Source organism: Chiloscyllium plagiosum, unplaced genomic scaffold (genome assembly GCF_037043375.1).
Source record: "Chiloscyllium plagiosum isolate Xiang-an unplaced genomic scaffold, Cpla_swu_hap1 HiC_scaffold_4, whole genome shotgun sequence".
NCBI classification, from domain to species: Eukaryota; Metazoa; Chordata; class Chondrichthyes; order Orectolobiformes; family Hemiscylliidae; genus Chiloscyllium; species Chiloscyllium plagiosum.
This window is the reverse complement of record NW_028270142.1, coordinates 45,268,463-45,293,610: the sequence shown is the minus strand read 5'-3', so window position 1 is coordinate 45,293,610 and position 25,148 is coordinate 45,268,463. Positions and strand designations below refer to the sequence as shown.

Genomic DNA, 25,148 nt, shown 5'->3' with positions numbered 1-25,148 from the left:
CATACAGTCAGGGCTGTCTCCCGCCTTCGCTGAAAGAGGCGAATATTTCCCTTATTCTCAAAAAAGGAAAGGACCCAGAAGATTGCGCGTCATACAGCCCAATATCCTTGCTAAATGTAGATTTTAAAATCCTTTCTAAAACGTTAGCATTGAGGCTAGAAAGGGTATTGCCATACATCAGAAAGGAGGATTAGATGGGGTTTATTAAGGGCTGTAGATCATCCAATAACATTAGAAGGGTTTTGAATATGATTCAAGCCTGCCATCAGGGAAAAATACCGGGAGTAGTAATCTCATTAGATGCGGAGAAGGCATTCGACAGGGTTGAATGGTCATACCTGTTTTACACATTGGAAAGGTGTTTGCCAAATGGGTCTCAACACGTATAATGATCCCAAAGCAATTGTGATTACCAATGGACTAGGCTCGGATAGCTTCAGTGTGGATAGGGGCTACCGTCAGGGATGTCCTCTCTCACCGTTACTATTAACGCTAACAATTGAACCACTAGCAGAAGCTATACAGGCTGACCCTAATATAACGGCCCCGAGGATTGGTACAGGTAAACATAAAATTACCCTTTATGCAGATGATGTTCTCTTATTCCTCAGTGTTCCCCTGATGTCCGTGTTTCGCTCAATCCAAATTATTAATATATTTATTGCATTTTCAGGCTATAAAATTCATTTTTCAAAATCGGAGGCTATGCCAATGGGCAGCCTCGCTAGTATATCCCACCTTTCGGACGGATCCCACTTTCCCTTTCGGTTGTCCCTGGAGGGTTTCTTATATTTAGGTATTTTTATCACCCCAGTATTTGGCCAGCTATACAAGGCTAACTTTGTGCACTTACTGGTTAGGCAGAATAGCACTAATTAAAATGAATGCCCTGCCCTGTCTCCTATACCCCATGAGAATGCTCCCGGTGATGCTGCCGAGACTGGCACTACGCAAATTGTATGGCTGGCTGGGTTCCTTCATCTGGAATCATTAAGCTGAAGAAGCTACAGCTTCCATAGGCAAGGGAGGACTGGATTTTCCAGATTTTAGTAAATATCAGTTAAGTTCCCTATTAAGCTACATAGCCGATTGGGTCTTGTCTGATCCACAATCAATCTGGCTGGACATCGAGGCTTCTCAAGTAAAATGCCCACTTATTAACCTTTTATTTTCAGACAAGAGGAAAATCATTACGGACCACTGTAAAAACCCTATAGTACTAAACACAATTAAAGCTTGGAATATAATGCAGCAAAATGAGGGCAATTCACATAAAACATCCCCCTATACTCAGATAGTGGGGGCATGGGGGTTTCAACCGGGGCTTACAGATGCCACATTCAAACTCTGGAGATCCAGGGGTATCTCCTGTTTGGGGGATCTGTTTAAGGAAGGGGTCCTGATGTCTTTTGAACAGCTGCATCAGAAATTTGGATTACCTAATGGTGATCTCTTTCGATACTTACAAATTCGAGATTACATACAGAAGAAGACTACGCTATTAGATAGTCTTTATAAATCAAACAGAGAGTGTTATGGCCATGGGGGTACCTTCGGTCAGCACTCTATCATTTATTACATGATGAAGTATCGGAAGATATGGACAATTTGCTTAAAACATGGGATCAGGATTTGGGGCTGGAAATCTCCATAGAAATGTGGAATGACATTTGGGAAAATGCCAGAAAAATCTTCATCTGCAACAGAAGCCAGGTCATTCAGTTGAAGATACTTCACAGGGCCCATATAGCATCGGACCGATTGGCAAAACTTAAGGCAGGAGCATCTCCAGTATGTCCCAAATGTAAAACAGAGGTGGGCACTCTTGGACACTGCTTATGGACTGTCATAAGATCCATAAATATTGGACTAAAGTAGCAAATGCCCTGAGAGAAATCTTGGGAACGGAAATTAGAGTGGATCCAGCATCTCTCCTTTTGGGCTTTTCGAGTTTGCCTTCCCTGGATGTGCACGGGAAGAGATTATTTTCCATTCTCTCTTTCTGTGCAAGGAAAAATATTTTGGTAAACTGGGTGGCTGAGGGCCCACCTGGACTTTCGAATTGGCACAGAATAATCATGGAATGTATTCCCCATGACTTCCTTACAAACATGGTGCACCAAAAAACCGAATTATTCTATAAAATATGGCAGCCCTTCTTGAATTACACAGATACAGATATTTCGGCCATTCTATCAAGGGCTTTTATCTAATTGAGACAATGACCCTGGCTGGTCCGGGGCCCCTTGGGAGAGAAATCCTGCATGAATACAGGTTTTGTTACGATCTGATGTTAACGCATTCCGAGCATGTACTTTACTACTCAATTTCTGTGTTATCTGTCGTTTCTTCTTTTCTTGAGTAATGTAAGAGATTTAATCATACACTCTGGTTAGTTGTAGGTTTGTAGTTAGTTGAGTTTTTCTTTTTGGTATCTCTTCTTTTGTTTGACAGATTTTGGCTATTATTTATTTAAGATTTAATTGTATATCAATGTTTATACTTGGGGTTTTTATAATTTGTAAACTTGTAAAAACGTTAAATTTCCAATAAAAATATCTATTAAAAAAAAGTATATAAGTCCTGCTCTGATTTGCCTTTCCAAAATGCAGCACCTCACATTTCGCTAAATTAAACTCCATCTGCCACTCCTCTTAGCCCATCTGATCAAAGTCATGTTGTACCCTGAGGTAACCTTCTTGGCTCTCCACTGCACCCCTAACTTGCCAAAGCTATCCCCCCTTTTTGCCCTCATGATTTCCCTCTTAAGTGTACTCCTACTGACTTTACATTTTTCTAGGGATTCACTTTATCTCTCTGCCTAACATATGCTTTTTTTCTGTCCAAAATCTCAATTTCTCTTGTTATCCAGCACTCCCTGCACCTACCATCCTTGCCCTTCACCCTAACATATCTTGTTTTGAAAATTTGCATATATAAGTATGAGGTTTCATTGCTTCAGATTTTAATTACAGTTGTAGGTTTAATATTTTAATTGCTTCTGTATCTTTATCTCTCTCTTATAATCCTAAACTTTCTTTTTCCCTCTATTTCATTTTCTGTACATGATTTTACATTGAATTAAATCCTCTAACTTTTTTTGGTTTAAACACTGCATGTCTCCATCAGGGTTCTTCTATCTGAATAGTTACTGTTAGACCTCTTGACATAAATCCTAGATTTGTCTGTGAAGGATGACCCACTGTTTCAGTTTTTGAATGTGTTTCTCCCAGATTTCTCACCATAGCCCACATCATTCGAGGCCCTACAAGATTCCATCTCATGTGAAAAATCAATCCAGGGTGAAATCTAGGATCAAACATATCCAGTATCACCATCAGCTGGGATCCCGACAGGACAGAATCTCAAAGGAAACTTAAACATTTAAACTAAAATGTGGTTTTGGGAGTTAATACACTCCGACCCCTAGTATATGCTATTAGCTCCCTCTCCAGGGACAACTGGATATGACATAGCCAGGGAAGAGGGGTAGACTGTCAACTCTAATGGCCCCTTCCAGGGCCCACTGGTAGGCCCAGGAACAGAACCATAACAACATCCCCTGACTTGTTAGCCCCTCCCCACAGCAGAAGAAGCATAGAGTTGAAGTACAAACAAAATTTTTAGGTCACTTCTTTAACTAAAATATCTATTGCCTTGGGCACTCAGGGTAGGCATGATCCATAGACTCTGGATTTTCTCTATCTATGTGCTAAGCATTTTCAATCAACCTGTTTAGACACATTTGATGGTACACTGGTGTGGCAAGTGGGGCTTGAATTTGGATCTTCTGCCCTGGAGATATTGATAACATCACTGCACCATGAGACTTTTTCTACATGTTTTCTCTTTTTACCAATATTCTACATGCTTTCTACACAATTGAACAATGCATTCACCAGTGTATCTGAACAATTTAATTAACACACCATTAAAATTATTCTACTTTTTATTATCCCCGGTCAACATTACACCAGAATGCTGCATTATTGTGCACAAGGCATTCCACTGCATTCTCTGAAGTGGATACACGTGTTTTTACAGGGACTACATATTCATTCTGCTAAGTGCAGTGCCTTAATTGCAAAAACCAGCAAATGTTAGGGTTAACTTGAGGCTCAGTGGTTTGTATGTAATGTGGGATGGAAGGCATTGGATCAAAGCCACTTGACTGCAAGCTCCAAACATAATAACAGAACCATGACTCATTGCTTGAAAATGCAAAGATTCATAGCAATGTTCTTCAACCACATACTTGTTAGTGTGAGTGACAGCCATTTTGTTTCTTAACTGAACAAACAATTTCAGCTCACAAGGACTGATAATCCTGGTGCCAAGTAAAAGCTCAGAAACAGCAGAACTACAGAAAAGAAAACAATCTTGTGAAGAGTAGGTTAAATGTCAAACTGCAGAAATTTTGAAAGTGTTTAGCAAACTAACCACAGCAGAATGGTTTCTTTCTTAGTCTCTTTCCAGCTGTGCTCTTTCTATTAGCAGCTAAAATCCCTTAGTTTCAGGCTCACGCCACATCCAACTGCTCCCTGTAATGTCGTACTTGATTCTGAGCAGAGTTTCTAGCCTCCAAAACCTCTCTATCACCAAGATGTAGTGATTGTAATGAGGTCAGCCAGGTGGACCAATAGAATATGTGTTCTCTGATTGGGGCTATTAACCTGGCTGAGAGATAAGAACAGGAGTGTTACGGAGGAGGGAGGGCAGGTCTGAAGACCTCCTCGTCGGTCTGCTCCTGGGCCTGGCCAAACTGACCATAAACAGGTCCAGGCAGCGGGCCGTGGAGGGGGTCGTTAGTGCCGACTGCCTGCTCCTCTTCCGCGGTTACGTTAGAGCCTGGGTGTCCTTGGAGAAGGAGCACGTGGTCTCCACCAACACTCTGGAATTGTTCAGGGAGAGTTGGGCACCGCAGGGAGTGAAGTGCATTATTTCCCCCTCCAACTCTATTTTGATTTAGTCCCTACCCTCCCTTTCACTGTTTGATCACACAGCATTGCCCTTTGATGTGAAGGGCAGTGCTTGTCACTGGCCACTCGGGTGTTTCCTTTCTTCCTGGTGCTGGAAATTTGAATAAAGATTCGTGCACCTTGTGTCTTTCACTGTAAAAAAAAAAGAACAGGAGTGTTTCACTGTGTCACACACCTGCACACACACCAAAAAAAAGAAAAAAAAGAACAGGAGTGTCAGGCGTCCTGTTCACTCTTAGAGTTGACTGTGAAGGAGCTGGATCAGTGTTAGGGACTTTCCACATGTAAATAAAGGGTGACTTTGTGATGGGATACTGGCCACTATGGAGTCATTTCAACCACCTGCTTCCTCCTTCATATCAGCATGTGTCTCTGTCCCCTACACAGTCTTTCTATTGCTGAAACCTTCATCCATGTTTTCATTACTTTCAGATTCTGAAATAGCCTGCTTCTAGTCATGTCTTTTACCATTCACTGTTAATTTCAGGCGATCCCAAAACTCTGCTGTCTATATTCTGTCTCACATCAATTCCAGTTTGCCCTTTGTTTGCCGATTTACATTGACTCCTTGTACATGATGCCTTCCCACACATCTTTGTGGCCTCAAGCCTCCCTATCTCTAGAACCCCTGCCCACTCGACATCACTCTAAAATCTCTGTGCTCCTCCAATTCTACACTCTTGTGTTTCCCTGATTTTACCACACCATCATCTGTAGCTGTTCCTTCAGCTACAAACTGTCTAAACTCTGGAATTTCCTCCCTAATCTAAGATGCCCCTTAAAACTTAGAATCCCGATCTATGTCTTTTTGTGGGGTTCAGCATCAACGTTTATCTGTTATTGCACTTATGAAGCACCTTGGCACATTCTAATGCTGTGTTTTCTACCTTGCACACACAAACTGCAGAGAGTTAATAACCCAGTATTTTGGACTATGTTATTAGAAGAGGTATGAAACTAATATCTGGGAAGCAATTGGTCTGGAGAGCTGGTTCTGTCTCTTCCATGATGATTCAATAAGGAAACACATCATAGCCTAGCTGGTGATACATAGTAGTTTTAAACGTGCCCATTAAATCCATTCAATAACATTTACTTATGTTAAAAGCACTATATAAGTACAGATTGTTGCATTATTGGGTCTAAATTTGGAGACTGGGATATTTAATTTTCTGTTTGGTTTGTGTGCAACATGGTTAGTATTATCCATGCTGAAAATTTGATATCATGACTGGCGCAATTCACTCTACATGTGACATCAGTACATCTCTAGTGTTTAGTCCTGTCTTGTTCTCGCTATTGCTATGGAAGTCAGGTTACCATCAATTCCCTTTAAAGGGTATTATCATGAGGTAAACAATTAATGTAGAAGCGTTTTGTCAAATTTCAGTACAAACAGCACAATCAATTCAAAGTCTGTGATAATGTAAATCAATATTGGTCTGTTTGAAGAATGTGATCTTTGATCCTTTCTATTTATATAAAAAATTATGCTGGTTTGCATATAATGGACAAACATATTCTGCCAAATTAGATTTGGTTGGATTACATAAAGCACAAGTCCTGGCCCTGTCTGCCAAAGCTGCTTTGCTGGAAGTGCAAAGATAATCCCAGTTTTATTCCTCTTTACAAACTGTCCTTTAAAACCCCTCTTCCCATATCCTCCTAATGATACTTTCCACTGGTATCCTTGGCCAATCTTCCATTAATACTCTCCCCTTTCCCTGGCCTACACTCACATCTTTCTAGCTCCTGTTCTATCTGCCCTCATGCACTCTTTGATTTCAAGAAACTTCCTGTCCCCTTGATTCTTTTCCTGTTATGTTGCTGATCAACCACCTCCTGTCCAGTGTCCAAGTTAGCTGCTATTGTCATTGATTGTCTCATTTAAAATGTTGTCCCTTTCTGCTTTAAATCTCCCCTCCCCTCAATAAACTAACCCTTCATCCTGCCAATACAAAAACAGACAACAAAAGATGGAGAAACCCAACAAACTGACAGTATCTGTGGAGAGAAAAACAGAGTTAGCACTTCAAGTGCAGTGACTCTTTGTCCTTGAATCTTCCATCCTTCCAAACTACCATCCCCGAAACCATCCCCGCATAATTTGATTTCCACTTCAAATTATTTAGTAGTAACCTCTCCCTGACAACACTCTAAGACTAAACCAGGCTGTTGTGTTTTTTGACCACAAGATAACGGTAAGACCATAAGATATAGGAGCAGAATTAGGCCATTCAGTCCTTAGAGTCTGCTTCACCATTCAATTATGGCTATTGGGTTTCTCAACCCCATTCTCCTGCCTTCTCACTGTAACTCTTGATCCCCTTACTAACCAAGAACCTATCTATCTCTATCTTAAAGACACTTAATGACTTGGCCTTCTGTGGCAATGAGTTCCACAGATTCATCACCCTCTCGCTGAAGACATTCAGTTCTAAAGAGTTGTCCCTTCACTCTGAGGCATGCCCTTGGGTACTAGTCTCTCCTACGAAATAATTTTTCCACATCTGCTCTATCCAGGCCTCTTAGTATTCTGTAAGTTTCAATGAGATCATCCCTCATCCTTCTGAACTCCATCAAATATAGGCCGAGAAACCCTCATCATTCCTGATGTTACAAGACCCTCATTCCTGGGATCATTCTTGTGAAACTCCTTTGGACTCTCTCCAAGGCCACACATCCTTTTTTTAGATATGGGTGCCCAAAAATGCTCAAAATATTTCAAATGTCTGACCAGAGCCTTATACAGTTTCAAGAGTACATCCTTGTCCTGTATTCCAGCCCCCTTGAAATGAATGCTAACATCGCATTTGAAAATAGTCCATGCCTCTATTCTTACTACCAAGTGCATAAGCTCATATTTGCCCACATTGTATTCCATCTGCCACTTTTTTGCCCACTCTCCTAGGCTGTCCAGGTCCTTTGGCAGCCTCCCCACTTCCTTAATATTACCAGTCCCTCCACCTATCTTTGTGATTTTTGCAAACTTAGCAACAATGCCCTTAGTTCCTTCGTCTAAATTGTTGATGTATTGTGTAAAAAGTTGTGGTTCCAACACGAACTCCTGTGGAATGCCACCAGTCACTAGCTGCCATACTGAAAAAGTTCCCTTTATCTTATTTAACAGCAGCCTGTGTAACACATTGTCAAAGGCCTTCTGGAAACCTAAATAGATCACGTCCACTGGCTCTCATTTGTCCAACTTGCTTGTTACCTCCTCAAAGAAATATAATAGATTTGTTAGGCATATCATCCACTTGACGAAGTCATGCTGACTCAGCCTTATTCTACCATGCACTTCCAAGTGCCCCGCAGTCTGATCCTTAATAATAAATTCTAAAATTTTACCAACTACCGACATCAAGGCTATAATTTTCTGTCTTCTGCTTCCCTTCTTCCCTAAACGGGGTGATACATCAGCCATTTTCCAGCCTTCTGGGACCTTCCCTACTCCAGTAATTCCTGAAAGATCACTACTAACGCCTCTATAATTTCTTCAGATATCTCCCTCAGAATTCGGAGCTGTAGTCATTCTGGTCGGGGTGTTTTATCTATCTTCAGCTTCCCAACACCTTCTCCTTAATGATTGCCACTCTACTCACTTCTACCCTTTGACTCTTGAAGTTCTGGTATGCTATAGGTATCTTCCACCGTGAAGACAGATGCAAAGTACCTGTTCAGTTTGTTTGTCAATTCTTTGTTCTGCTCCCCAATCCCATTACTGCTTCTCCAGCCTCATTTTTCAAAGGTCCAATGTCCACTCTTGCCTCTCTTTTATCTTTTATATATCTGATAAAAGCTCTTGCAATCTTCATTTATACTACTAGCTAGCTTACCCTCATATTTCATCTTCTTCCCCTCCTCATTGTTTTTCTTGGCTCCTTTGCTTTTTAAAGGCTTCCCAATTCTTTGGCTTCCCACTAATCTTCACCACATTGTTTTTTGTTTTGTTTTGCAGCCGTTCCTAACTTCCCGTAACAGCCATAGTTGCCTCATCCTCCTTTTAGTATGTTTCTTCTTCCATGGGATGAATTTCTTCTGTGCATCCTAAATTATCCCCAGAAATGTCTGCCATTGCTGCTCCATCATCTTTCCTGCTAGGCTCCCCTTCTAATCAACTCTGAGCAGTTCCTGCCTCATGTCTTTCTAATTACTTTTACTTGATTGTAATATTTGCACATTTGATTCCAGCTTCTCCCTCTCAAACTGCAGGGTGAATTCTATCATACCATAGTCACTACTCCTTTGGGGTTCCTTCACCTTAAGCTCCCTAATCAAGTTTGCATCATTACATGTTACCAAATCCAGAATTGTCTGTTCCCTCAAGGGCTCCAGCACAAGCCACTCCAAAAAAAAACTATGCCACCGTGTGGGCGGCACGGTGGCACAGTGGTTAGCACTGCTGCTTCACAGCGCCAGAGACCCGGGTTCAGTTCCCGCCTCAGGCGACTGACTGTGTGGAGTTTGCACGTTCTCCCCGTGTCTGCGTGGGTTTCCTCCGGGTGCTCCGGTTTCCTCCCACAGTCCAAAGATGTGCAGGTCAGGTGGATTGGCCATGCTAAATTGCCCCTAGTGTTAGGTAAGGGGTACATGTAGGGGTATGGGTGGGTTGCGCTTCGGCGGGTCGGTGTGGACTTGTTGGGCCGAAGGGCCTGTTTCCACACTGTAAGTAATCTAATCTAATCTAAAAACTATCTCGTAGACATTCCACAAATTCCTTTCCTTGAGATACTACCAACCTAATTTTCCAGTCCCCCTGAATATTGAAGTCCCCTATGATTATTGTAATAGTGCCTTCCTTACATGTCTTTTCTACCACCTGATTTTTTAATCTGCTACACAGCATGACTACTGCCTGTACATAACTCCTATCAGAGTATTTTTTTCTTTTGTGGTTCCTCAAAACTACCCAGACAAATTCTACACCTTCCAAACCTATTTTGCTTATTGCTATCGATTTAACTTAATTTCTTTGTAACAAGTCAATCTCATTCCCCCTTTGCCCATCTCCCTGTCCACTTGTTAGGATTCGTACCCTTTGATATTTAGTTATCAGCTCTAATCTCCTTGATGCCCACAACATTGTACCTGTCAATTTCAATAGGTGCCTCCTTGGAGTTGAAAGGCTTTGTGATCATCCTGTTTACCTTTTTTGCTTATATCTTGGTCCCAGATCAGTTCACATGATATCCCAACAGAACAGTTTCCTCCTATCCCAATAGTGATGCCAGTGCCCATGAAATGGAATCCCTCCTTCCTGCACCATTCTTTCAGCCATTAATTGACTTCCCTAACTTTCCTATCTCAATATCAATTTGCATGTGGCTCGGGTAATAATCCAGAGATTACAACTATTGAGGTGCTGTTCTTTAATTTTGTTCCTATTTCCTGATATTTCCCTAAGAGGACCTCCTTGCCTATATCGTTGGCACCAGCATGGACCACAACGACTAGATCGTCCCTCTCCCACTCCAAAATTCTTTCGAGCTGGATCGAGATGTCCCTGACCTTGGCACCAGGCAGGCAATACACCATTCCAGATTCTCAATCCTATTTACACAGAATGCTATCTGTACTCCTGATTGTAGAATCCCCTAACACTACTATTTTTCTTATTGCCTCTCCTGCTTGAATATACCACGATGCTGTAGTCAGTTTGTTCATCCTCCTTACAGTCCTTTTCCTCACACAGGGAATAAGTACCTCATACCTGTTGGACATGGTCAAGAGTTGAGGTTCCTTCAGTGCTAAACTCAGGATCCCTCTTCCTGCCTCACTTGTAGTCACGTACTCCTTTCCCTGACCATTGGCCAAATTGACTGCCTCCTGAAACACAGCATCCAGGTAACTCTTAGCCTCTCTGATGTGTCACAGTGTTCGAAGCTCATCTCCAGCTCATCAACTCTGGGCCGTAGTTACTCGATCAACTAGCTAATGCTCCGTGAAGCACCTTGAGACATTCAATTACATTAAAGGTGCTGTATAAATAAAATGGATGTTGTTTTCTGCATTTTGTGTATCATGCTTTTGCTTCTATGATTACATCCAATGATCATGTGATGTTGTCACAACGTGACTCTAACTTCCCCTCCAGAGATGTTGCTGTAGCACCTCAGATTTAACTTTTCAGCTCATCAACTTGTAACAGAACAGTCGGCCCCACTTGGAGGCACTGCCCCATGCCATTGGTTTCCCAGCATGTTTATATTTTTTTGAGCCTTGCCATCCCAAGCTAATTGGCAAACATAAAGTCTCTTTATTACTTGACTGGACAAACCTTGACTTTTGGTCAAATAAAAGCCTTTCCCATGTCTCTGATATTTTTAATATTTTATACGAAGCTTTGTTTTTAACAAAGACACAAAAAGGTTCAAATGAAAACGGAGATGCTGGAGATATGAAATTAAAACTGAAAGTGCTGGAGAAACTCAGCTGGCCTGGCAGCATCTAGAGTTAATATTTTGAGATAAATTTAACAAAGTTGATGACTCAATTCACTACAATGAAGGCTGAATCAATTATTTATACCTGGTTCTCATCTGACTTACGTTTTGCTTCTTAATAAAACACACACCTAGGTTAAAACCCTATTTTTGGATTACTGTCACATGTTGTTTGGAGGAGTTTGCTCTGTGCAAATTGGCTGTTGTGGTTCCAACAATACAACAGTGAGAAAAGTGTGCATTGATTGCAAAGTGCTTTGGGAAGTGTTGAGTTACTGAATGTTGCTGTATGAATGCAAATCTTTCTATAATCTTGTCTCCTAAAATCTTGTTTAATTTAATCTTATTTTAGAAATATAGGAATGGGACTAAACCATTCAGCCATTTAACCCTACTCTGTTACTCTCGATCATCACTGTTTTTGGAATTTATGAAATACTGGCTTATTGACATCCCTAGTTGCCCTGCGAAGATGGCCCTTGAGATGAAGATGTTGTTAGGTAGAGACTTCCAGGATACTGACCCAGTGATCATGAAGGCAATACATAAATTTTGCACTTTGGTTTGGATTGTGGCACTGAAAGATATAGGTGGAGACTCTTTTCTCATTATCTTGCTCAAGTTTTTTTTAAAAAACTTCTTTACATTAGAAGGCTTGAGGACCAGGAGGTGGCAAACCTGAAGACAAGTTCAATCATAGAAGCCCTGTAGTATGGAGTCAGGCCATCTGGCCCAACCAGCCCTCCAAACAGCATTCACCCAGACCCATCCCCCTACTCTATCTCTGCATTTCCCACAGCTAATCACCTAACTTGCACATCCCTGGACACTATGGGTAATTTAGCATGGCCAATCCACCTAACCTGCACATGTTTGGATTGTGGGGGGATATCTGCACAGAAACGGGGAGAATGTGTAAACTCCAAACAGACAGTTGATCGAGGCTGGAATCAAACTTGGGTTTCTGGTGCTGTGAGACAGTGGTGCTAACCAGTGAACCACCGTGCTGCCTAATGTCTCCCTATTATCAATACATAACCTCACCAACAGTGGTGGAGAGAACAGACATCAAATTAAATAATGCTGAAGTTGTTAATAAGATGTTTTTAAAATGTATTTATTTATTAGACCCTTGAATAAATCACGGGGCTTCTGTTTTAAATAGCATCCATGACAGCAGGTGCAGTAGGAAAAGTGAAATGAAGTGAGTCACAGGATGGGACTGTGTGTTTGTCTTGTGATTCCTGTTGTAACCTGACCTCAAGAAACACGATCAATGAGGCCAGATTCCTGACAGGAGTCACAGCTGGGGATGAACTTGATTCCTGATAAAATAGGGAGGGGGAAATTGCAATTTTTTTTTCACTTTTTCAGAAGTGGTGCTAACGTTCTCCACCATGTGCAGGCCTTGTTATTGGAGAATTATTTTAACCTCTTTGACTGGCAGTTCATACGAGCCTTTGAATACAGACATCACCCAAAGCAATGATGAAATCAGTGAGATCTGTAACAACAGGTGGTAATGCCAATAAGCTTGGGTATTTTTACAGCTGCCCCTTTGCAACAGATTGCCTCACCTAGAAACAAGATCCAAAGAAAAATACTTCTGTGGCTTTCATAATAGTTCCAATAACAAGCTGATTTGCTGACCTAATTAGAAAACAACTGAATCAACATTCCTTTATAATAATTATAGTTCAAAAACAAAAAAGTATAACTGTAATTTAAGTCTATTATAAGACCTGATAATTGCTTGCCCTTTATTTATGTTTTATTTTTAACTCTATCTGGCATTCTAGGTCTCTGCGCCTGATAGAGAATAAGACTGGAGTCAGGGGCATTGTGCATTTTTGCTACAGATTTCCCAAGAGCGGCCATGTACTACAGAGTGGGGAGGGCACTCAATCTCATCCATCAAACAATCATTACAAGTTAACTCCTCAACCACTGCATATTCTGCCTGATGTCCTTTCTGCCTCTACATTATTCTACAAAGTAACCTTCTGATAAAAATGAACAACAACCTGCACTTATATAACATCATGTAAGTGGATAAACATTCCAAGCTGCTTTGTATGGGTGATTATTTGATAAAAGTTTACACAGGAGCATGTAAGAAGGTACCAGGACAATGGTTTTAAGGAGCAATAAAAGAAGGAGACAGAGGCAGAAAGAGGTTTTTCGGGGTTGGGGTGGGGGTGCAGTTATGTTCTAGAGTTTAGGGCCAAGGTAGTTTAAGGCAAGGCCACCAAGATGGAGTGATGAAAATTAAGAATGCACAGAGATCTCAGAGAGTTATAGGAAGTGATAGAAATGGAGGAGAAATAGGTCATAGAGTGAAATTTTGAGTTTGACTCAACCTGAGGTTTGAGCAGCTTGAGCAGTTGCTCAAAGATATTTGCTTTCTTATCTCCCATTCCCAGTCCCTTGTCCACATGGTATACATTTCATCCTGTACACTTTACTTCCCTGTTTGCCATCTCACACAATCCAAGTAAATGCCTCTGGGTTCCTCCTTAACAAAATGCAGGCACTTGCCTGCTAATCCTGGCAAAGAAGTAAAGGGGCTTGGATATTTTTCCTCGGTTCATATTAAATTAGTATATATACATGTGGGAAAAGGATATACTGATAGGACTGGATGAAGACCATTCCACCCAGAATAACAAATGCAGTAGGTGTATAAGAACATTGCCACTTATAAGCTCCCCTCCAAGCCACACACCATTCTGTCTTGAAAATATATTGCTATTACTTTACTGTCGCTGGGCCACCTTTCATGACAGTGATGTGGGCATTCTTATACCCCAAGGACTGCAGTGATTTAAGAAGGCATTTCATCACTACATTCCCAAGGGCAACTGTGCATGGGCTACACCCAGATCCTCTGAAATAATAAAAGAAAATGAAGGAGACTAATGTGGAGAATAAGCATCAGTTTAGACTATCTAGGCCAAATGATGTGGTTGTCTTGTGCAAATTGTAAGTACATGTTGTGTAACAAAAGATGAAAAGGGGCCAGAATGAATAAGGATCTGAGTTGATATGTGGCTTATAAGCAGATTCACAGTTGCTTTACATCTGGTGTAGCAGCATGAGAAAGAATGTACATTGAATACCACAACAAAGCTTCTCTTGATCCAGTGAATCCCATCTTCCACACAGGCAGAATACTACATTAAGAAAACCCAGAGGGGAGAAAGTTGAGATAACAACATTGGTTGCACTAAAACAAAGACATGAAATGTTAGTATGTACGTGCAGCATGCAAAGGAGAAGACAAATGGTATGTTGGCCTTTATTGCAAAGAAATTTGGAGTACAAGAATAAAGAAGTCTTGCTACAATTCAAGCTTCCCACTGAGCCAAGGTGAGACTGTTTCAACAATATTTTATGTAATTTTGGAAGGATGTTACTGCATTGAAGTAATACAACAAATGGTCATGACATTAGCTGAGTTCTGAAGAATCATACCAGACTGAAGCATTTAGTGTTTTAATCTCTCTCCACAGATGCTGCAAACCCTGCTGAATTTCTCCAGCATTCTCTGTGTTTGTTTCACCACATGGGACCTGACATGGGAAGAGTTCCTACAATAATGGGATGAGTAAATTGGACTTAAATATCTAGAGTTTAGAAGAATGAGAGGTGATTTCATTGAAATGGTACAATATCTTGAAGAAACTTTGAAAAGGCTGACATTTAGAAGTTGTTTTCCCTGGCTGGGAATGTAGGACAAGGGATGAATGTTTCAGGATAAGTAACCATTAACAAAGGACTGACATGAGAAGAAATTTCTTCTTTCAAAGGGATCCGAATCTTTAGAAATCTTGATCAAATCGAATATATTTAGTGCTGAAAAAGACAGATTTTTGGTCTATCAGTGATCCCATCAAGGGATGTGGACAGCAGGCAGAAAATGAAGATGATACCCAAGGGCGCATTGAAGCAGACTCAGTGAACCATATGGTTTTCTGCTGCTTCTACTTCTTACATGTTTATGAATTTATTTGACACCTTGCTTGGCTTCCTTCAGTGTGTTAAATGAAGCACTTTATGAACTGCAGTCACTTTTCTTTTAGAAAGTGAAGAAACTAACTTGAACTCCCCTAACAATTGTGTTAAACAGCAGATTCTCTGTTGTATTAATGTTGATTAAGGAACAAATATTGGCCGGGACACCAAGAAACATTTTGCATTTCTGCAAATTGTGCCATGGGATCTTTTACATTTACCTGAAGTAATGTATGGAACCTTAGTTTAATATCTCATCTGAAACTCAGCACTTCCAACAGTGAAGCACTCATTCTGTATTGCACTGGGAGGATTAACCTATAGTTCGATATCAAATTCTGGAATGGGACTTGACATTCTGTCTCAGAGGCAAGCATGCTACACACTGAGCCATGGTGACACTAATACCACTGGTTTAATTACCTTCTGGCTGAGGTCACCACGAAGGTCCTACCTTCCCAACCTCACCTCACACCTGTGCCGATCTTCAGGTTATTCCCACCATCAGTAGGCTCTCTGTAATGAGAGAACAATCTCTGGCACTCTGGGACCAAGGCAATCTTCAGACCTGGTTGATGGTGTGTTCTGCAGAAGTTGATAAAATTACAAGAAATTTTAAAGTAATAAAACATGAATAAAGAAAGGCTATTTCATCTTTATTACAAAGTCAGTGTCAAGGGATCATTAATTTAAAATAATCTACAAGCAAGGCGATTAGTTTGGCCAACTTGTTTTCTGTATTATTTGTTATAGCCTGCAAGTTGTTACCATAGCAAGACCATACCATTTAATGGTAGACTTACAGTTGAAACAAGTTGTACTTATACAGATCATTTAATACAGTAAAACATTGTTAGGTGTTTTGTAGATGCATTATTAGACAAAGTTTACACTTAACCATATAAAGAGATATTAGAACAGGGACCAAAAGCTTGGTCAATGAAGTAGGCTTAAACCATATCTTAAAGGAGGAGAGGGAGAGTGGTAGAGTGGTTCAGGAGGGGAATTCCACTGGTTAAGACTTTGACATCAGACATCAATGGTAGTAATTAAAGTCAGGAAATGCTCAAGAGTTAAAGATGCACAGTGTTCTCAGAGGGTTGTGGGAATTGTGGAAGAGGTCAGAATGTGATGATGCCATTCATTACCAAGCTATGACCTTGGCGCTGCTCGCAGTTGCAGTCACATTGGTGTGACTATGATGGAGATCAGAGAATTTCCAACCTACTTATAACAGCAGGAAAACAACACTCCTGAAGCTAATATTCAATTTTCCTCCTCCCCACTTTCAGGCAGCAAATTCCAGATCACAACAAGTCACTGTGTAAAATGTATTACCTTCTCTCCCCTCTGGCCATTTTGACAATCATCTTAATTGCTGTGTTTATTTTGGGTAGCTAAGCTTTATATATTCAGTTGCTCACTGTTATTCAACTACATGTGCTATTTTATTATTATTTAATTACACACTTGACATTATCCAACACTCTGTTGCCTGTCTCTTAACTCACACCAACTCCCATTCACCCCGCACTCACACTCTTTCCTTCAATCTAACCCCAGGTCAATTAGCTACATAATTTCCTGGTTTATGATCAGGTGAGATGAGATGAATCAGTTCCATTCTTTTCAACCTCCTCAGTCGGATGAAATAAATGTTTAAAATTCTTTACAACAAGCAGCCATTCCTCTCCCCAATTAGAATGTGGTTAATCCATTCACCAGAAACAATAAAGAGCAAATTATAAAGTTTTCTTGAGTGAAAGGAAGAACAATTTTTAAACGCCAACCTCAAAGGAAAAAAACGACATGACATCAAACAGATAAAAATATAGGTAGCAATTTTAAAAGTGAATCACATCCATTAAGAAAGGAAAATAAATGAATATGCAGTTTAACATTTTTAGGGTGTTCTGAAGGTATATGGTTTTAATATGAAATCACAGTGTATTGAATCAAAAATGGCCATGAATATTGCAGATATCGTTGGTTCTTGGTGTTTACAATTAGCTTTGTCACTGGGCTTTGTCCTTACATAGCGATAGAGCTTTTTCCAATTCTACTTACAACTCCATCTCTGATGTCAATCTCTTGATAAAATGTTAATTTCAGTGCAGAATGGCAATTGTTTTGGATTCCTGGAGTCATACAGCACAGAAACAAACCCTTCAGTCCAACCAATCCATGTCAAACTAATCCCACCTGCCTGCTCCTGGCCCATATCCCTCCAAACCTTTCTCATTCATGTAATTATCTCAGTGACCTTTAAACGTTCTAACTGTGCCCTCATTCACCACTTTCTCACCAAGTTCATTTCACACGTGAACCACCCTCTGTGTAAAACATTTGCCCCCATGTCTTATTGAAATTTTTCTCCTCTCGCCTTAAAAATATGATCCCTAGTCTTGAAATACCCCATCCTAGTGAAAGGGCACCTACCATTAAACCCATCTATATCCCTCATGATTTCTATAAACCTCTGTAAAGATACCTCTCAATCTCCTATGCTCAGTGAAAAAAAAGTCTCTGCCTATCCAGCCTTTCTTACCTCAGACCTTCTGTACCTGGCAACATCCTGGTAAATCTCTTCTGAACCCTCTCTAGCTTAACAATATCCTTCCTATAACAGAGTGACCAGAAGTGGACACAGTACTACAGATGAGGCCTCACCAATGCACATAGAAAGAGTGCAAGCTAACGTTTCGAGTCTAGATGACTCTTCATCAGAGTTCATCATTAGCTTGCTCTCTCTCCATGGGTGTTGCGTGGTCTGCTGTGATATCCAGCATTTGTTGTTTTCAGTACAGTTTCCAGTGGTAAGGAGTGTTGCTGAACAAAGAGACCTTGGAGTGCAGGTTTATAGCTCCTTGAAAGTGGAGTCGCAGGTAGATAGGATAGTGAAGAAGGCGTTTGGTATACTTTCCTTTGTTGGTCAGAGTTTTGAGTACAGGAGTTGGGAGGTCATGTTGCGGCTGTACAGGACATTGGTTAGGCCACTGTTGGAATATTACATGCAATTCTGGTTTCCTTCCTATCGGAAAGATGTTGTGACACTTGAAAGGGTTCAGATAAGATTTACAGGGATGTTGTCAAGGTTGGAGGATTTGAGCTATAGGGAGAGGCTGAACAGGCTGGGGCTGTTTTCCCTGGAGTGTCGGAGGCTGAGGGGTGACCTTATTGAGGTTTACAAAATTATGAAGGGCATGGATAGGGTAAATAGGCAAAGTCTTTTTCCCTGGGGTCGGGGAGTCCAGAACTAGAGAGCATAGATTTAGGGTGAGAGGGGAAAGATATAAAAGAGACCTAAGGGACAACTTTTTCACAGAGAAGGTGGTACGTGTATGGAATGAGCTGCCAGAGGAAGTGGTGGAGGCTGGTACAATTGCAACATTTAAGAGGCATTTGGATAGGTATATGAATAGGAAGGGTTTGGAGGGATATGGGCCGGGTGCTGGCAGGTGGGACTAGATTGGGTTGGGATACCTGGTCGGCATGGATGGGTTGGACTGAAGGGTCTGTTTCCATGCTGCACATCTCTATGATAATATGACCTGCAATACTTTGTTCTGAGGCCTCGCTGATGTCCTGTAAAATCTCAACATGATTTCCCAACGTCTTTACTCAAAGGACTGAGCAATGAAGGCAAGTATGCCAAAAGCCTTTTTAACCACCCTGTCTATATGTGACACAAACTTCAAAAAATTATGTACCTGAACCCCTAGGTTCCTCTGTTCTATAACACAAGCCAAGGCCCCACCATCAGTTGAATAAGTCCTGCCATTGTTTATTGTACAAAAATGCAATACCTTGCATTTGTCCAGATTGAACTCCATCTACCATTTTTCAGCCCATTGACCCATTTGATCAAGATCCCTTTGCAATCTTAGAAAACCTTCTTCACTGTCTACTATGCCACCAATTTTGGAATCATCCGCAAACTTACTAGCTGCACCTTCTATATTCTCATTCAAATAATTTATATAAATAACAAACAAAAGACAACCCATAATCAATCCCTGTGGGACATCACTGGTGACAGGCCTCCAGTGGAAAAAGCAATCTTCCATTGCCACTCTGAATCCTGCCGTTAAGCCAATTTTGTACCCAACTGGCAAGATCATGAATTCTATGTGACCTAACTTTACTAATTAGTCTACTGTGCAGAACCTTGTCAAAGGCTTTACTAAAATACAAGCAAACAATGTCTATTGCTCTGTCCTGATCAATCTTTTTGGTAACTTCCTCAAAAAAACTCAATCAAGTTTGTGAGGCCATGATTTTCTTTGCACAAAATCATGCTGACTATCCCTAATCAATTTTTGCCTCTCTGAACGTTTATAAATCCTATCTTTTAGAATTACCTCCAACAACTTACCCACAACCAAAGTCAGACTCACAGGTCTGTAGTTCTCCAGTTTCTCCTTGATACTCTTCTTAACATAAATGATTTAGAGTTGGGGACCAAGTGTAGTGTGTCAAAGTGTGCAGATGACACTAAGGTGAGTGGTAGAGCAAAGTGTGCAGAGAACACTGAAAGTCTGCAGAAGATTAGGATAGGTTAAATGAGTGGGCAAGGGTCTAGCAGATTGAATACAATGTTGATAAATATGAGGTTAGGTAGGAATAAGAGAAAATTAGATTATTATTTAAATAGTGAAAAATTGCAGCATGCTGCTGTGCAGAGGGACACGGGTATCCTTGTGCATGAATCGCAAGAAGTTGGTTTGCAGGTGCAGCAGGTAATTAAGAAGGCAAACGGAATATTATTTTACATTGCTACAGGGATGGAGTTTAAAATTATAGAGGTTATGCTGCAGCTGTGTAAGGTGTTGGTTAGGCCACATCTGGTGTACTGTGTACAGTTTTGGTTTCCATGATCGAGAAATGTTGTACTGACACTGGAAGGGGTGCAGAGGAGGTTGATTAGGTTGATTTTGGAATTGACTGGGTTGGCTTATGAGGGGAGATTGAGTAGACTGGGACTATACTCATTGGCATTTAGAAGAATGAGTGGGGATCTTATAGGAATATATAAAAATATGAAGGGAATAGATAAGATAGCGGCAGGGAGGTTGTTTCCACTGGTCGGTGAAACTAGAACTTGTGGGCATAGCCTCAAAATAATGGGGAGCAGATTGAGGATTGAGCTGAGGAGGAACTTCGTCACTCAAAGTGTTGTGAATCTGTAGAATTCTCTGCTCAATAATGCAGTTGAGGCTATCTCGTTGAATGTTTATTTATGGCAAAGATAATTGGACTTTTAAACAGTACAGGAATTAAGAGTTATGGCGAGCAGGCAGGTGAGTCCATGAAGAAGATCAGTTATGATCTTACTGAATAGTGGAGAAGGTTCGATGGGCCAGATTCCTGCTCCTACTTCTTATGTACTTATGTTCGTAAACAAAGGTACAAAATTAGCCACCCCCCAGTCAAACTTGGCACAAACCTGTGATCAGATGAATACTGTGGCCATTTTTAAGTCAGTGTTTATCATCATTACAGTCCACAAAAGCCCCAAGTACTAAAGCCAGATGATGAAATTCAAAAATTAATTATCCATATTTTGTTATCATTGTGACAAGCAATGCCTCAACTTTAAAATTCTCATCTTTATTTTCAAATCACTTCAATCACCAAAAACCAACCCCCTCCAATCCATCTCTGTAATCTCATTCAGCCCCACAGTCCTCTGAGATGGCTGGGTTCCTCTAATTCTGGTGCCTTCAATATTCTTTTCATTTCATCATTTTACCAGATAAACTATAGTAGTTGAAGGAGGCAGTTGACCATTTCATGTCAAGCGCAAAGTGATTCTGTCTTCTTTTGTCTCAGCCCTAGCTCTGGAATTCCCTCCATGTCTCTCTCCTCCTTTATGATATCGCTGATTAATATATATCTGTAAACAATGTGATGGAATGAATACTGAGAGACAGTTCTTTCTAGAAGCCCTAAGTGAAGTCTTGACCTACACTTGGTCAGCATTTAATGAGTCGCTGACAGCCAAGCCTCCGACAATCTTTATCAGCCTTACTCAAGGACAAAATCTAAATAAAACAACAGAATAACAGGTGGTGGAAGAAAGTGAAAGGGTGGAATAATATGTATAGCCAATGATTGTAAAAGACTATGGAGCACAGAAACAGTACAGTCAAGCAATGGAAAAGACACTGACATTATCAAGTGCTTCAAATATATTACAGGGTCAAACCAGGCCTGAATCAGCATTGCAGATTTGAAAAAGTCCAATTGACATTAGGACTAGGTATAAAACCTAGAAAGAAACATCCTAATTAGACAAAGGATTAAAGAGAAACCAGCTTCATATGACAAAGTAGTTAGAACATTCAACACTTACTCCAGTCCTAGGAGAAACACCGTTATTAAGGAGCCAAAGTTTAGTATGCACTTTCACTGACCAACAGGGAATGAGAACTCTTTATTAATGACGTATACCGGATTGCAGATAATGGGTAGATGGTAAGTTTAAAGAAGAATTAATCCAGGACTGAATGGTTGTAGGTATCTGAGATGAGGCTTTAGCAAACTTCTTGCAGGCAAAGGGTGGTTTGACATTGTCAAAGGCAGTACAGTTAATCATGTCCTCATGACGTGTCGTACCTGCCAATCTCCCTTCCCCCACTTATCCGCTCCACCCTCCTCTCTGACCTATCATCTTCACCCCCACCCCCATTCACCTATTGGAGTCATTGCTACCTTCTCCCCAGCCACCACTCCCCCCCACCCCCCCCCCAACCCCATTTATCTCTCCTCTCCACCCTGGAGGCTCCCTGCCTCTATTCCTGATGAAGGGCTTTTGCCCGAAACGTCGATTTTCCTGCTCCTCGGATGCTGCCTGACCTGCTGTGCTTTTCCAGCACCACTCTGATCTAAACTCTGGTTTCTAGCATCTGCAGTCCTCACTTTTGCCCAGTTAATCAGCCAGCCAGATGTCAGAAAACAGAACTGTGCAGTCATTTGAGGTGAAAGGGAGACCACTGGTGAAAACTGACCAATACTGTGAAGTTTGTGGATTTTGGGAGTGGAGATGTGATTGCACTGAATCAAGGGAAGTGCAAAGAGGGCATGATAGCCACCATAACCATGTGGTCTCAGTGTAGCAGGCAAAAGCTGCATCAGTATGAAGATTGTAGAGAACATCCATCTATACATGAGGAAGTACAGAAAGGAACCAGAGAGAGGAATGTAAGCTATCTCAAGGCCAAGGACCAATTCCACCTCCTAGAAACACTGGTCAAATGTGTGGTCGGAGACGCAGCTTTAGGACTGGACTCATCAGCCATGCAAGGACTCAAAGAACCCATGACCAGTGAAACGGAATTTTCTAGATGGTCAATCATACTCAAGTGATAATGACAACACAGCATCATGCTGCAGTGAAATCTGTCCTGCAACATTTACAAGAAGCTAGACTTAACCTCAATACTAAATATGAGTTCTTGTCACCAATCATTAAATTCCTAGAGCATAATGTATGTGCATCAGTGGTCAGAACAGATTCTCAGGAAACCAAAGAATTTCCAAATCCTTGAATTGTCACAGAGTGTCAGCTACTTGTGGAATTATGAATCAAATAGGGACATTCATATCCAATTTAGAACATGTTAATGAAATACTCGGTCAGTTGCTAAGGCCAAACCAGTTTTGGTGCTGGGGAGAAGATCAAGATGTTGCTTTAAAGGATCAAAGAAATATTAATTTCACTGGACGTGTTGCGCATTATAACCCAGAACAGCGTGTTATTGTTGCCACAGATGCATCATCAACTGAACTTGTACTATTCCAGATTTAAGGGATGGGAAACGTAAAATGGTATACTATGTATCTTGATCTTTGATAGGAACAGAGTAAAAATATGTAGTTATTGAAAAAGACAAATTCAATCCTACCTGGGCTTGCGAGATGTTTGCAGACTATGACCTGGGGACCTTCAGTTCACAACTGAGATGGACCACAAGCCTTTGGAAGGAATTGAAAAATGTGGCACTGGAAAAGCTCAGCAGGTCAGACAGTATCCAAGGAGCAGGAGAATGGACGTTTCAGGCATAAACCCTTCATCAGGAATCCAGCATCTGTAGTCCTCACTTTCTCCGAATAGTAGGAATTAGCAAAGATGCCATTAAGAGTGCAAACATCTTATTTGAGATTGATGAGATTTAACTGAATAGGTGCAAGGGAAGAAACATGCTACAGCAGACTCATTGTCGTGTGTTCCTTTAGCAAGGTCTGAACAAGGGGATTTAAATTTTGGTAAAGACATGGAATCGTTTCTTTTACTAACAGTCACGTACCTACCTTCAACAGTAAATGTTCAAATGAGATCTGAAATGCATGAAATTCAGATGAAGAATGTACTCAAATCTGTGAGCATGGTATCAAAGGAATATAACTCTTACAATCCTGTTCTGATGCAATATCTTAATTAATGTAGACAATTAGTGTCATGGATGACATGCTGATTTGTGATTAGAAATTGGTCATTTCTAGATTCCTCAGACTTGATGTCTCAGGGGTTACACCTGCGTTACCTGGGTATCATGAAGTATTGTGGAATGCACATAATTCTGTCTTGTGGCCTGGTCTCTCAAAATCATTGAAAGAGATGATTTCCAATTGCATCACATGTGCAATCCATTAGCAGGAGAAAATCTTGATTTGTGCCCAGAGTAAGGGAGAAGGTGCATGAGTACTGTTTCAATCAAACAAGGAATTACAATCATCACTACAGTGCACAGAACCAGATCTCGAATTTCAAGAGTCACTGTGGTCCATGACTCATGAGACCAAATTCATAAGAAAACATTGCATCCACGACACTATCTTGAAACTGGATATGGAATAGTGAGGAGAGACAAAAAATGCATGTGTTTTATACAAAGAGATGACCTTTTACAGAATTCACCAATGGTTCAGAGTACCTGGAAGATGGTCTGAATGGTGAACTGGTGTCATCTTCTGGTTCTCAATCTGCCCAACAGAGTTTGAGAGAAAAGATGGAGAACTCAAATTCTTCATCTCCTCCTAGAGAGCTGAGAACATGGTGGGTAGATAGGTGAAATTGCCACAGCAGTTATCTCCAGAGACTTGGGCTGGAGACGTAATGTGAAGGGTTAATGTGACTATGTAAATCGGTTTGTCCACATCATCAGGGAAATGATGTAAGAGCACGTGACTCAGAGCGTTGTGTCTAGAAGTTTTCTGTGAACTTTTGTTCTGTAGGTACGAGGGGTTAATATTTTCTGTATTAAATAAAAGGTCAGTTTTTGATGGTAATCAAGCCTCTTGCAATCTTTGTCCAACCCATTCCCCGGCGCAACCAAACAGGAACAGAATTTGACCAAAGTCTGCCCTTATGCGTATCCCTGTCAACTTTAGTTTTATATTGCTCATGTGAAGTATCTGAACTTTAAGTGTTAAAAGCGCCAAATAAGTACAGCCATAAAGGGGTATTTTATTCTCAACTCAACTTCTTGTGTCGATCATCAATTCTTGTCAAGTTAGATTCAGCTTTAACTGGATCTCATGAAACATGTTGCGAGTCTTAGTGTACATACTGACGTAGTCAAAGCAATGAGAAGTGGAAATCACCAGCTACAAGGAGAGAGGGACTGATCGTGTAGCAACTCCAGTGTTGCATTTGTTGTCAATGTGCCCTTTATTCCCCTCTTTTCCTCCTTCCCCCTTGTGCAAC

The 25,148-nt window shown here is 40.9% G+C and overlaps 1 long non-coding RNA gene across 1 annotated transcript in view; it reads right to left on the bottom strand.

Moving 5' to 3' along the window:
• LOC148150130 (uncharacterized) overlaps nt 1-24,514 on the bottom strand; it is a 42,362-nt gene extending 17,848 nt beyond the window's left edge. The window contains exons 1-2 of the long non-coding RNA XR_015756832.1: nt 24,376-24,514; nt 15,863-16,024 (exon numbers count right to left, since the gene is read on the bottom strand). This is a non-coding gene — a long non-coding RNA (uncharacterized LOC148150130). The remainder of the gene's footprint in view (nt 1-15,862; nt 16,025-24,375) is intronic.
• Nucleotides 24,515-25,148: the final 634 nt, after the last annotated feature.